The sequence below is a fragment of the Arachis hypogaea genome, chromosome 3 (genome assembly GCF_003086295.3).
Source record: "Arachis hypogaea cultivar Tifrunner chromosome 3, arahy.Tifrunner.gnm2.J5K5, whole genome shotgun sequence".
Classification (NCBI taxonomy): Eukaryota; Viridiplantae; Streptophyta; class Magnoliopsida; order Fabales; family Fabaceae; genus Arachis; species Arachis hypogaea.
This window is the reverse complement of record NC_092038.1, coordinates 100,418,630-100,430,806: the sequence shown is the minus strand read 5'-3', so window position 1 is coordinate 100,430,806 and position 12,177 is coordinate 100,418,630. Positions and strand designations below refer to the sequence as shown.

At 38.9% G+C, this 12,177-nt stretch overlaps 1 non-coding gene across 1 annotated transcript; it reads left to right on the top strand.

Moving 5' to 3' along the window:
* The first annotated feature begins 467 nt into the window (after positions 1-467).
* LOC112793391 (small nucleolar RNA R71) lies at positions 468-570 on the top strand. Its single transcript, XR_003198085.1, has one exon. It is a non-coding gene; the product is annotated as a small nucleolar RNA R71 (small nucleolar RNA).
* Positions 571-12,177: the final 11,607 nt, after the last annotated feature.

Sequence of the window (12,177 nt, the reverse complement as noted above, 5' to 3'; positions counted from 1 at the left end):
TCCACCTTGGTTATTGTTGAAGCCTTGCTGAGGCTTCTGTTGATCCTTCCACGAAAAATTAGGATGATTTCTCCATGAAGAATTGTAGGTGTTTCCATAGGGTTCTCCCATGTAATTCACCTCCTCCATTGAAGGTTGATCTGGATCACAGGCATCTCCATCATAGGAGGTGTCTTGAGTACTGCAAGATCATATTGACCTGTTGGGTTAAGATCTTGTTTTGAGCAAATATGGCATTCAGAGTGTCAACCTCTAGAACTCTTTTCTTCTGAGTTACCTTATTGTTCACAGAATTTCTCTCAGAAGTGTACATGACTTAGTTGTTTGCAACCATTTCAATGAGTTATTGTGCTTTTTCGGGCATTTTCTTTAAGTGGAGTGATCCACCAACAAAATGGTCCAAGGACATCTTAGACATCTCAGATAGACCATCATAGAAGATACCTAGGATAGTCCATTCTGAGAGCATGTCAGGAGGACATCTCCTAATCAGTTGCTTGTACCTTTCCCAAGCTTCATAGAGGGATTCACCTTCTTTTTTCTAAAGGTTTGAACTTTCACCCTGAGCTTGCTTATCTTTTGAGGTGGAAAGAACTTGGCCAAGAAAGTATTGACTAGCTTTTCCCAAGAGTCTAGGCTCTCCTTAGGTTGGGAATCCAACCATATCCTAGCTTTATCTCTAACAGCAAAAGGAAAAAGCATAAGCCTGTAGACCTTAAGATCCACTCCATTGGTCTTGACAGTGTCACAAATTTGCAAGGATTCAGATAGGAACTGATGTGGATCTTCCAATGGAAGTCCATGGAACTTGCAATTCTACTGCATTAGATAGACTAACTGAGACTTTAGCTCAAATTTATTTGCTCTAATGGCAGGTATGGAGATACTTCATCAAAAGAAGTTAGAAGTGGGTGCAGTGAAGTCACCAAAAACCTTCCCTGCATCTCCTTCATTATTCTGTTTGGCTGCCATATCTATGTTTTCAACTTCTTCTTCGAATAGCTTTGTGTGGTTTCCTCCGAAGTGTTGTGCTTTAGCTTCTTGCAAATGCTTCCTTAGGGTCCTCTCAAGTTCAAGATCAGGATCAAAGAGAGGTTTTTTATCTCTGTTTCTGCTCATAAACAAGAAAAAGAAAGACAAGACAGAAGAAGAATAGGAGCTAGAATAGGAGCTTCTATGTTAGAGTATAGAGAACTCCCTGTGAGATATGAAGAAGAAAGAAGGATGAGGGTAGAGAGATGAGGGAAAGAATTCGAATGTGAGGGGGAAGAATTTGAAATTAAGAAACAAAAAGGAAAACTAGAATTAAAATATTTTTGTTTTTTATTTTATTTATTAATTAAATTCGAAAAACAAGAAGGAAATTAAAAGCTAATTAACTAAAAAAATTTAAAAATTGAAAGATGATTTTCGAAAAAGAAGAGAGAGAAAGAAGTAAAAATTTTCGAAAATAGAAGAGAGGAATTAGTTAGGAAGTTTTGAAAAAGATAGAAGAGAAAACAAGTAACTAATTAAGAAAGATTTGAAAATAAGATAAGATAGAAGAATAGAAAAGATTTGATTTTAAAAGATTTTGAAATTTAAAATTGAAAAGGAAAAGTCAACAAGATAAGATAAGAATTGAAAAGATTTGAAAAAGAATTGATTTTGAAATTGAAATTGAAACAAGATAAGATGAAGATTTGAAAAAGATTTGAAAAAGATAAGATTTGAGATTTGACCTTTTGAAAAAGATTTGATTTTGAAATTTGAAATTAAGATAAGATAATGATTTGAAAAAGTTTTGAATTCTAAAATTTAAAACGAAAGATAACATAGGAAAGAATTGAATTAAAAGAAAATATTTGAAAAGATTTAAGAAGATAGGATTTAAAATTTAAAATTTGACTTCACTAACAAGAAAACACCAAACTTAAAATTTTTAAATCAAGATAAGATAAGATAAGATAAGATAAGATAGTTAAGATTTTTGAAAATTTAAATAAAGATAGAAAAGATATTTTTTATTTTTTGAATTTATGAAGAAAGAGAAAAACAACCAAAAGACACCAAACTTAAAATTTTTAGATCAAAAGACACTAATTTTCGAAAATTAAGAAAACAAATACCAAAACACACCAAACTTAAAAATTTTAAGATCAAAACAAGAAGAAAAACAAGAAGAACTTGAATACCAAGAAGAACACTAAAGAACAAATTCAAAAATTCAAAGGAAACAAAGAACACACAAAGGACACAAAACTTAAGAATCAACACTAGACTCAAACAAAAGACACTATTTTTGAAAATTTTTTGAAAAGAAAACAAGAAAGTTCAAAACTTCAACAAGAACACAAACAAAAAGAATCAAACAAAAGATACAGATTAATAAAGAAAAGCAAAGATTTTTGGAAAATTTGTTATTTTTTTGAAAAAGAAAATAAAAGACTCAAACAAAATAGTGAAAAGTACGTAATCTAAGCAAAAAGATAATCCAGTAGTTTGTCAAATCCGAACAATCCCTGGCAACGGTGCCAAAAATATGGTGCACAAAACTGACTCCGCACGTTTCACACAGATAGACCGACAAGTATACCGGGTCGTCCAAGTAATACCTCAGGTGAGTGAGGGTCGATCCCACCAGGATTGTTGGTTTGAGCAAGCAATGGTTACCTTGCAAATCTTAGTTAGGCGGATAGAAAATATAGTTGTCACGAGAAAACGCATAAAACAGATAAATAAATAAAACGTTACTAGCTAGGTGTGAAATCAATGGTATGAGGACGGTTGAGGCTTCGGAGATGCTTTGTCTTTTCGGATTAACTTTTCTTGCTGTCTACTTCAATAACCTTTTGATTCCTTCAATGGCAGCCGTAAGTGATTAACTCATGTTCTCTCATCAAGTTAACTTCCTCCACTGCAGCAATGAACCATGTTGCAAGTGACTCATGTCCTCTCATCAAGCCACCTCTAGGTTTCTTACTGTAGCAGAAGATGAAGCTCTAAGTAATCCACTCCCCTTCATGATCCTACTCAAGGTGCCACAGACAAGGCAGATCAGGGAACGCTGCTTCTCAGACTCTAGCCTTAGCGCCACAGAGACCTCACTTACGAATGGTCAAGGGGATTTCATGTAACGTATCCCCAGGTACTCTATTGGAATCTGAAATGCAATCTCTAGCTTTGGTTCAACGCTATCCGAGTCAAGACTTGCATGGAACCCATGTAGAATAAGGGTGATTATCACAGGTCTCCCTCAATTCATAAGATGAAGAACGAGGTTGCATAAGAAAATAGAATCAAACATATTGAAATAGAATAGTAATATTATTAATCCATGAAACTCAGCAGAGCTTCTAACCTTAACCTTAGGAAGTTAGTAACTCATATTGTACAATAAACAATGTAATTTGAATGGGGGAAGAAGATCAAAAGTAAAAGTTCTTAAACAAGGGTGATCTCCTCTTATATATATGGTGGACGAAATTGTGATCACTATTCTTTAAGTTGTATGAAATTATTATTGTGACACCAGTTGAATTCACAACTCCATTCAACTAACCAGCAAGTGTACTGGGTCGTCCAAGTAATAAACCTTACGTGAGTAAGGGTCGATCCCACAGAGATTGTTGGTATGAAGCAAGCTATGGTCACCTTGTAAATCTCAGTTAGGCAGATTAAATCTGTTTTATGGGTTTTCGAAAATAAAGATAAGAAAATAGAAATAATAAAAGGGATAGAGTACTCATGCAGATTCATTGGTGGGAATTTCAGATAAGCGAATGGAGATACTGTATGGCTCAAGGACGCCTGCTCTCCCACTGCTTCAACTCAATCCTTCTTACTCCTTTCCATGGCAAGCTGTATGTAGGGCATCACCGTTGTCAATGGCTACATCACATCCTCTCAGTGAAAACGTTCCTATGCTCTGTCACAGCACGGCTAATCATCTGTCGGTTCTCAATCAGGTTGGAATAGAATCCCTTGATTCTTTTGCGCTTGTCATCACGCCCAGCCTTCAGGAGTTTGAAGCTCGTCACAGTCATTCAATCATAGAGTCCTACTCGGAATACCACAGACAAGGTTTAGACCTTCCGGATCCTCATGAATGCCGCCATCTATCTAACTTATACCACGAAGATTCTGTTGGGGAATCTAAGAGATACACATTCAAGCTCTTGTTGCATGTAGAACGGAAGTGGTTGTCACTCACGTGCGTTCATAAGTGAGAATGATGATGAGGGTTACTTATCATCACATTCATCATGTTCTTGGGTATGAATAAATATCTTGGAATAAGAATAATAGGGATTTGAATAAAAGACAATAGAATTGCATTAATACTTGAGGTACAGCAGAGCTCCACACCCTTAATCTATGGTGTGCAGAAACTCCACCGTTTAAAATACATAAGTAAGAGGTTCAGGCATGGCCGAATGGCCAGCCCCCTGAAACGTGCTCAATGGCCTCCTAAGATGAAGAATAATACAAAACTGAGACCAAAGATGAAACGTGGTCAAAAGACATCTAATACAATAGTTAAATGTTCTATTTATAATGAACTAGCTCCTAGGGTTTACATGAGTAAGTAATTGATGCATAAATCCACTTCCGGGGCCCACTTGGTGTATGCTTGGGCTGAGCTTGATTAATCCACGAGCTGAGGCTTCTCTTGGAGTTGAACTCTGAGTTATGACGTGTTTTGGGCGTTCAACTCCGGATCATGACGTTTTTCTGGCGTTTAACTCCAGACAGCAGCTTGTACTTGGCGTTCAACGCCAGGTTACGTCGTCAATCTTCGAATAAAGTATGGACTATTATATATTGCTGGAAAGCCCTGGATGTCTACTTTCCAACGCCGTTGAGAGCGCGCCATTTGGAGTTCTGTAGCTCCAGAAAATCCATTTCGAGTGCAGGGAGGTCAGATTCCAACAGCATCAGCAGTCCTTTTGTCAGCCTTCTTCAGAGTTTTGCTCAAGTCCCTCAATTTCAGCCAGAATTTACCTAGAATCATAGAAAAACACACAAACTCATAGTAAAGTCCAGAAATGTGAATTTAACATAAAAACTAATGAAAACATCCCTAAAAGTAGCTCAAACTTACTAAAAACTATATAAAAACAATGCCAAAAAGCGTATAAATTATCCGCTCATCAATATACTAATCTGCTAACTCAGAATTACAGAAATAAGATAAACTTGTCTTGTAGTGCAAAAATCTACTTTTCGGGTCCACTTGGTGAGTGTTTGGCCTGAGCTAAGGGTGTTTCCACGTGCTAGAACTCTTTAAAGGCATTAAACGCTGGCCTGGGACTCCTATTTGGGCGTTGGACGCCAGCTGCTCCCTTTTAGGTGTCTGGTGGACGAAATTGTGATCATCAATAATGGCTCTTTGGTATGTGCATCTATTAACTCAGCACTTTCTTTTCACAATTTCGCTCAACTAACCAGCAAGTGTACTGGGTCGTCCAAGTAATAAACCTTACGTGAGTAAGGGTCGATCCCACAGAGATTGTTGGTATGAAGCAAGCTATGGTCACCTTGTAAATCTCAGTCGGTGGATAGTAATTGATTATTGATTTTCAAAAATTAATAATAAATAATAAACATAAAATAAAGATAAAGTTACTCATGTAATCCAATGATGGGGATTTCAGATATGTGTATGGAGGTGCTGTGTTCCTTCTGAATCTCTGCTTTTTCTACTTCTTCCTTCTAGTTTTTCATCACTCCTTTCTATGGCAAGATGTATATAGGGCATCACCGTTGTCAATGGCTACATCCCATCCTCTCAGTGAAAATGGTCCAAATGCTCTATCACAGCACGGCTAATCATCTGTCGGTTCTCAATCAGGTTGGAATAGAATCCAGTGATTCTTTTGCGTCTGTCACTAACGCCCAGCCTTCAGGAGTTTGAAGCTCGTCACAGTCATTCAATCCCGGAATCCTACTCGGAATACCACAGACAAGGTTAGACTTTCCGAATTCCCATGAATGCCGCCATCAATTCTAGCTTATACCACGAAGATTCTGATTAAGGAATCCAAGAGATATGCGCCCGGTCTAAGGTAGAATGGAAGTGGTTGTCAATCACGCGCATTCATAGGTGAGAATGATGATGAGTGTCACGGATCATCACATTCATCAAGTTGAAGTGCAACGAATATCTTAGAACAGGAATAAATCGAATTGGATGGAAAATAGTAGTAATTGCATTAAAACTTGAGGTACAGCAGAGCTCCACACCCTTAATCTATGGTGTGTAGAAACTCCACCGTTGAAAATACATAAGTGAAAGGTCCAAGCATGGCCGAATGGCCAGCCCCCAAAACATGATCAATAGTCTCCTAAGATGAATAATAAAATAAAACTGAGACCAAAGATCTAATACACTAGTAAAATGTTCTATTTATATTAAACTAGCTACTAGGGTTTACAGAAGTAAGTAATTGATGCATAAATCCACTTCCAGGTCCCACTTGGTGTGCGCTTGGGCTGAGCTTGATCTATCCACGAGCTGAGGCTTCTCTTGGAGTTGAACGCCAAGTTGTAACGTGTTTTGGGCGTTCAACTCTGGTTCGTGACGTGTTTCTGGCGTTTGACTCTAGAATGCAGCATGGAACTGGTGTTGAGCGCCAGTTTACATCATCTAATCACGAATAAAGTATAAACTATTATATATTGCTGGAAAGCTCTGAATGTCTACTTTCCAACGCCATTGAGAGCTCACCATTTGAAGTTTTGTTGCTCCAGAAAATCCATTTCAAGTGCAGGGAGGTCAGATTCCAACAACATCAGTAGTCCTTTGTCAGCCTCCTATCAGAGTTTTGCTCAAGTCCCTCAATTTCAGCCAGAAAATACCTGAAATCATAGAAAAACACACAAACTCATAGTAAAGTCTAGAAATATGAATTTATCATAAAAACTAATGAAAACATCCCTAAAAGTAACTAGATCATACTAAAAACTACCTAAAAACAATGTCAAAAAGCATATAAATTATCCGCTCATCACAACACCAAACTTAAATTGTTGCTTGTCCCCAAGCAACTGAAAATCAATTAGGATAAAAAGAAGAGAATATACTATAAATTCCAAAATATCAATGAATATTAATTCCAATTAGATGAGCGGGACTTGTAGCTTTTTGCTTCTGAACAGTTTTGGCATCTCACTTTCTCCTTTGAAGTTTAGAATGATTGGCTTCTCTACGAACTTAGAATTTCGGATAGTGTTATTGATTCTCCTAGTTAAGTATGTTGATTCTTGAACACAGCTACTTTTATGAGTCTTGGCCGTGACCCTAAGCACTTTGTTTTCCAGTATTACCACCGGATACATAAATGCCACAGACACATAACTGGGTGAACCTTTTCAGATTGTGAGTCAGCTTTGCTAGAGTCCCCAATTAGAGGTGTCCGGAGCTCTTAAGCACACTCTTTTTGCTTTGGATCACAACTTTAACCACTCAGTCTCAAGCTTTTCACTTGGGCCTGCATGCCACAAGCACATGGTTAGGGACAGCTTTGATTTAGCCGCTTAGGCCTGGATTTTATTTCCTTGGACCCTCCTATCCATTGATGCTCAAAGCCTTGGATCCTTTTTACCCTTGCCTTTTGGTTTTAAGGGCTATTGGCTTTTTCTGCTTGCTTTTTCTTTTTCTTTCTATTTTTTTCGCCAAATTTTTTTTGATAGCTTTTGCTTTTTCACTGCTTTTTCTTGCTTCAAGAATCAATTTCATGATTTTTCAGATTGTCAATAACATTTTTCTTTGTTCACCATTCTTTCAAGAGCCAACAATTTTAACATTCATAAACGACAAGATAAAAAATATGCACTATTTAATCATTCATTCAGAAAACAAAAAGTATTGTCACCACATCAATATAATTAAACTAAATTCAAGGATAAATTCGAAATTCATGTACTTCTTGTTCTTTTGAATTAAAAACATTTTTCATTTAAGAGAGGTGAAGGATTATTGGAATTATTCATAGCCTTAAGACATAGTTACTAAATACTAATGATCATGAAGTAGAGACACAAAACATAGATGAACATATAATATAAAAACCGAAAAGCAGAAAAATATAAGAACAAGGAATGAGTCCACCTTAATGGCGTCTTCTTCTTGAAGGACCAATAATGTCCTTAAGCTCTTCTATGTCCCTTCCTTGCCTTTGTTGCTCCTCCCTCATTGCTCTTTGATCTTCTCTTATTTCATGGAGAATGATGGAGTGCTCTTGATGTTCCACCCTTAATTGATCCACATTGTAACTCAAATTTTCTAAGGAAGTGTTGAGTTGTTCCCAATAGTTGTTGGGAGGAAAGTACATCCCTTGAGGCATCTCCGGGATTTCTTAGTGATGAGCTTCCTCATGCGTCTCTTGGGTTCCATGAGTGGGCTCTCTTGTTCGCTCCATCCTTTTCTTAGTGATGGGCTTGTCCTCCTCAATGAGGATGTCTCCTTCTATGATAACTCTAGCTGAGTAACATAGATGGCAAATAAGATGATGAAAAGCTAGCCTTGCCAAAGTAGAGGACTTATCGGCTATTTTGTAGAATTCATGGGAGATGACTTCATGAACTTCTACTTCCTCTCCAATCATGATGCTATGAATCATGATGGCCCGATCCACAGTAACTTCAGATCGGTTGCTAGTGGGGATGATGGAGCGTTGAATGAACTCCAACCATCCTCTAGCCACAGGTTTGAGGTCCAATCTTCTTAGTTGAACCGGCTTGCCTTTGGAGTCTCTTTTCCATTGAGCTCCTTCCACACATATGTCCATAAGGACTTGGTCCAACCTTTGATTAAAGTTGACCCTTCTAGTGTAGGGGCGTGCATCTCCTTGCATCATGGGTAAGTTGAACGCCAACCTCACATTTTTCGGACTAAAATCTAAGTATTTCCCCCGAACCATTGTAAGATAATTCTTTGGGCTTGGGTTCACACTTTGATCATGGTTCCTAGTGATCCATGCATTGGCATAGAACTCTTAAACCATTAAGATTCTAACTTGTTGGATGGGGTTGGTTAGAACTTCCCTACCTCTTCTTTGGATCTCATGTCGGATCTCCGGGTATTTATTTTTCTTGAGCTTGAAAGGGACCTCGGGGATCACCTTCTTCTTGGCCACAACATCATAAAAGTGGTTTTGATGGGCTTTGGAGATGAATCTTTCCATCTCTCATGACTCGGAGGTGGAAGCTTTTGTCTTCCCTTTCCCTTTTCTAGAGGTTTCTCCGGCCTTAGGTGCCATTAATGGTAATGGAAAAACAAAAAGCTTATGCTTTTACCACACCAAACTTAAAATATTTGCTCGCCCTCGAGTAAGAGAAGATAGAAAAGAAGAAGAAGAAGAGAAAATATGGAGGAGAGTGAGGGAGAGGTGTATTCGGCCAAGGTATAGAAGAGGGGGGTTGTGTTGTGTGAAAATGAAGTAGAATGGAGGGATTTATATAGGGAAGGGAGAGAGGGTAGGTTCGGCCATTTAGGGTGGGTTTGGGTGGGAAAGATTTTTGAATTTTGAAGGTAGGTGGGGTTTATGGGGAAGAGTGGATGGATGTGAGTGGTGAAGGGGGTAATTGGAAAGAGAGATTGAGGTGATTGGTGAAGGGTTTCTGGGAAAGTGTGTTATAGGATTAATTAGGAGGTAAAGTGGGAATATGTTAGGTGGGGATCCTGTGGGGTCCACAGATCCTGAGATGATCCTGTGGGGTCCACAGATCCTGAGGTGTCAAGGATTTACATCCTTGCACCAATTAGGCATGTAAAATGCCTTAGCATACCATTCTGGCGTTTAAACACCAAAGTGATGCTCATTCTGGGCGTTCAACACCCATGTGTAGCATGTTTCTGGCGTTGAATGCCAGTTCCATGCTTGTTTCTGGCATTTAGAGCCAGCTCTCCTCAGGGTATATTCTTGGCGTTCAAATGCCAGGATGTTGCTTGTTTCTGGCGTTCAGCGCCAGATCCATGCTCTGTTCTGGCGTTGAACGCCAACTAGATGCTCCTTACTGGCGTTTAAACGCCAGTAAGTCCTTCCTCCAGGGTGTGATTTTTCTTCTGCTGTTTTTTATTCTGTTTTTAATTTTTGTATTTTTTTTCGTGACTCCACATGATCATGAACCTAATAAAACATAAAAGAACAATGAAAATATAATAAAATTAGATAAATAAAAATTGGGTTGCCTCCCAAAAAGCGCTCTTTTAGTGTCACTAGCTTGACAGTGGGCTCTCTTGGAGCCACAAAGGTGATCAGGTCAATGTTGTGGACTCCCAATACCAAACTTAGAGTTTGGATATGGGGGTTCAATACCAAACTTAGAGTTTGGTTGTGGCCTCCCAACACCAAACTTAGAGTTTGATTTTGGGGGCTCTGTTTGACTCTGTACTGAGAGAAGCTCTGCATGCTTACTCTCCCTTGTTATAGAAGGATAGATGTGTGCCTTAAACACAAGGTAGTCCCCATTCAATTGAATGACTAATTCTCCTCTGTTAACATCTATCACAGCTTCTGTTGTGGCTAGGAAAGGTCTTCCAAGGATCATGCATTCATCCTCCTCCTTCCTAGTGTCTAAGATTATGAAATCAGCAAGAATGTAAAGGCCTTTTACCTTTACCAACACGTCATCTACTAATCCATAAGCTTGTCTTACTGACTTGTCTGCTAATTATAATGAGAATAAGGCAGGCTGTACCTCACTGATCCCCAGTTTCTCCATTACAGAGAGTGGCATAAGGTTTATGCCTGACTGGTGCACAAAATTGTGATCATCAATGGCGCCATCAACATGGTACGCTCAATTGAAATCTCAACTCTTTATCACAACTTCGCACAACTAACCAGCAAGTGCACTGGGTCGTCCAAGTAATAAACCTTACGCGAGTAAGGGTCGATCCCACGGAGATTGTTGGTATGAAGCAAGCTATGGTCACCTTGTAAATCTCAGTCAGGCAGATTCAAATGGTTATGAATGATATATGAATAAAGCATAAAGATAGAGATACTTATATAATTCATTGGTGAGAATTTCAGATAAGCGAATGGAGATGCTTTGTCCCTTCCGTCTCTCTGCTTTCCTACTGTCTTCATCCAATCCTTCTTACCCTTTTCCATGGCAAGCTGTATATTGGGCATCACCGTTGTCAGTGGCTACAATCCCGTCCTCTCAGTGAAAATGTTCAACGCACCCTGTCACGGCACGGCTAATCATCTGTCGGTTCTCAATCAGGTTGGAATAGAATCCAGTGATTCTTTTGCGTCTGTCACTAACGCACAGCCTTCAGGAGTTTGAAGCTCGTCACAGTCATTCAATCCTTGAATCCTACTCAGAATACCACAGACAAGGTTTAGACCTTCCGGATTCTCTTGAATGCCGCCATCAATTCTAGCTTATACCACGAAGATTCCGATTAAGGGATCTAACAGATAAACATTAAAGCCTTGTTTGCTAGTAGAACAGAAGTGGTTGTCAGGCACTCGTTCATAAGTGAGAATGATGATGAGTGTCAAATAATCATCACATTCATCATGTTCTTGGGTGCAAATGAATATCTTAGAACAAGAACAAGCTGAATTGAATAGAAGAACAATAGTAATTGCATTAATACTCGAGGTACAGCAGAGCTCCACACCTTAATCTATGGTGTGTAGAAACTCCACCGTTGAAAATACATAAGAACAAGGTCTAGGCATGGCCGTGAGGCCAGCCCCATGAAAGTGATCAAAAGATTCAAAGATCTAAAGATGAAAATACAATAGCAAAAGGTCCTACTTATAGAGAACTAGTAGCTAGGGTTTATAGAAATGAGTAAATGACATAAAAATCCACATCCGGGCCCACTTGGTGTGTGCTTGGGCTGAGCATTAAAGCATTTTCGTGTAGAGACTCTTCTTGGAGTTAAACGCTAGCTTTTGTGCCAGTTTGGGCGTTTAACTCCCATTCTTGTGCCAGTTCCAGCGTTTAACGCCGGGCATTCTTGAGCTGATTTGGAACGCCGGTTTGGGCCACCAAATCTTGGGCAAAGTATGGACTATTATACATTTCTGGAAAGCCCAGGATGTCTACTTTCCAACGCCATTGAGAGCGCGCCAATTGGGCTTCTGTAGCTCTAGAAAATCCACTTCGAGTGCAAGGAGGTTAGAATCCAACAGCATCTGCAGTCCTTTTCAATCTCTGAATCAGATTTTT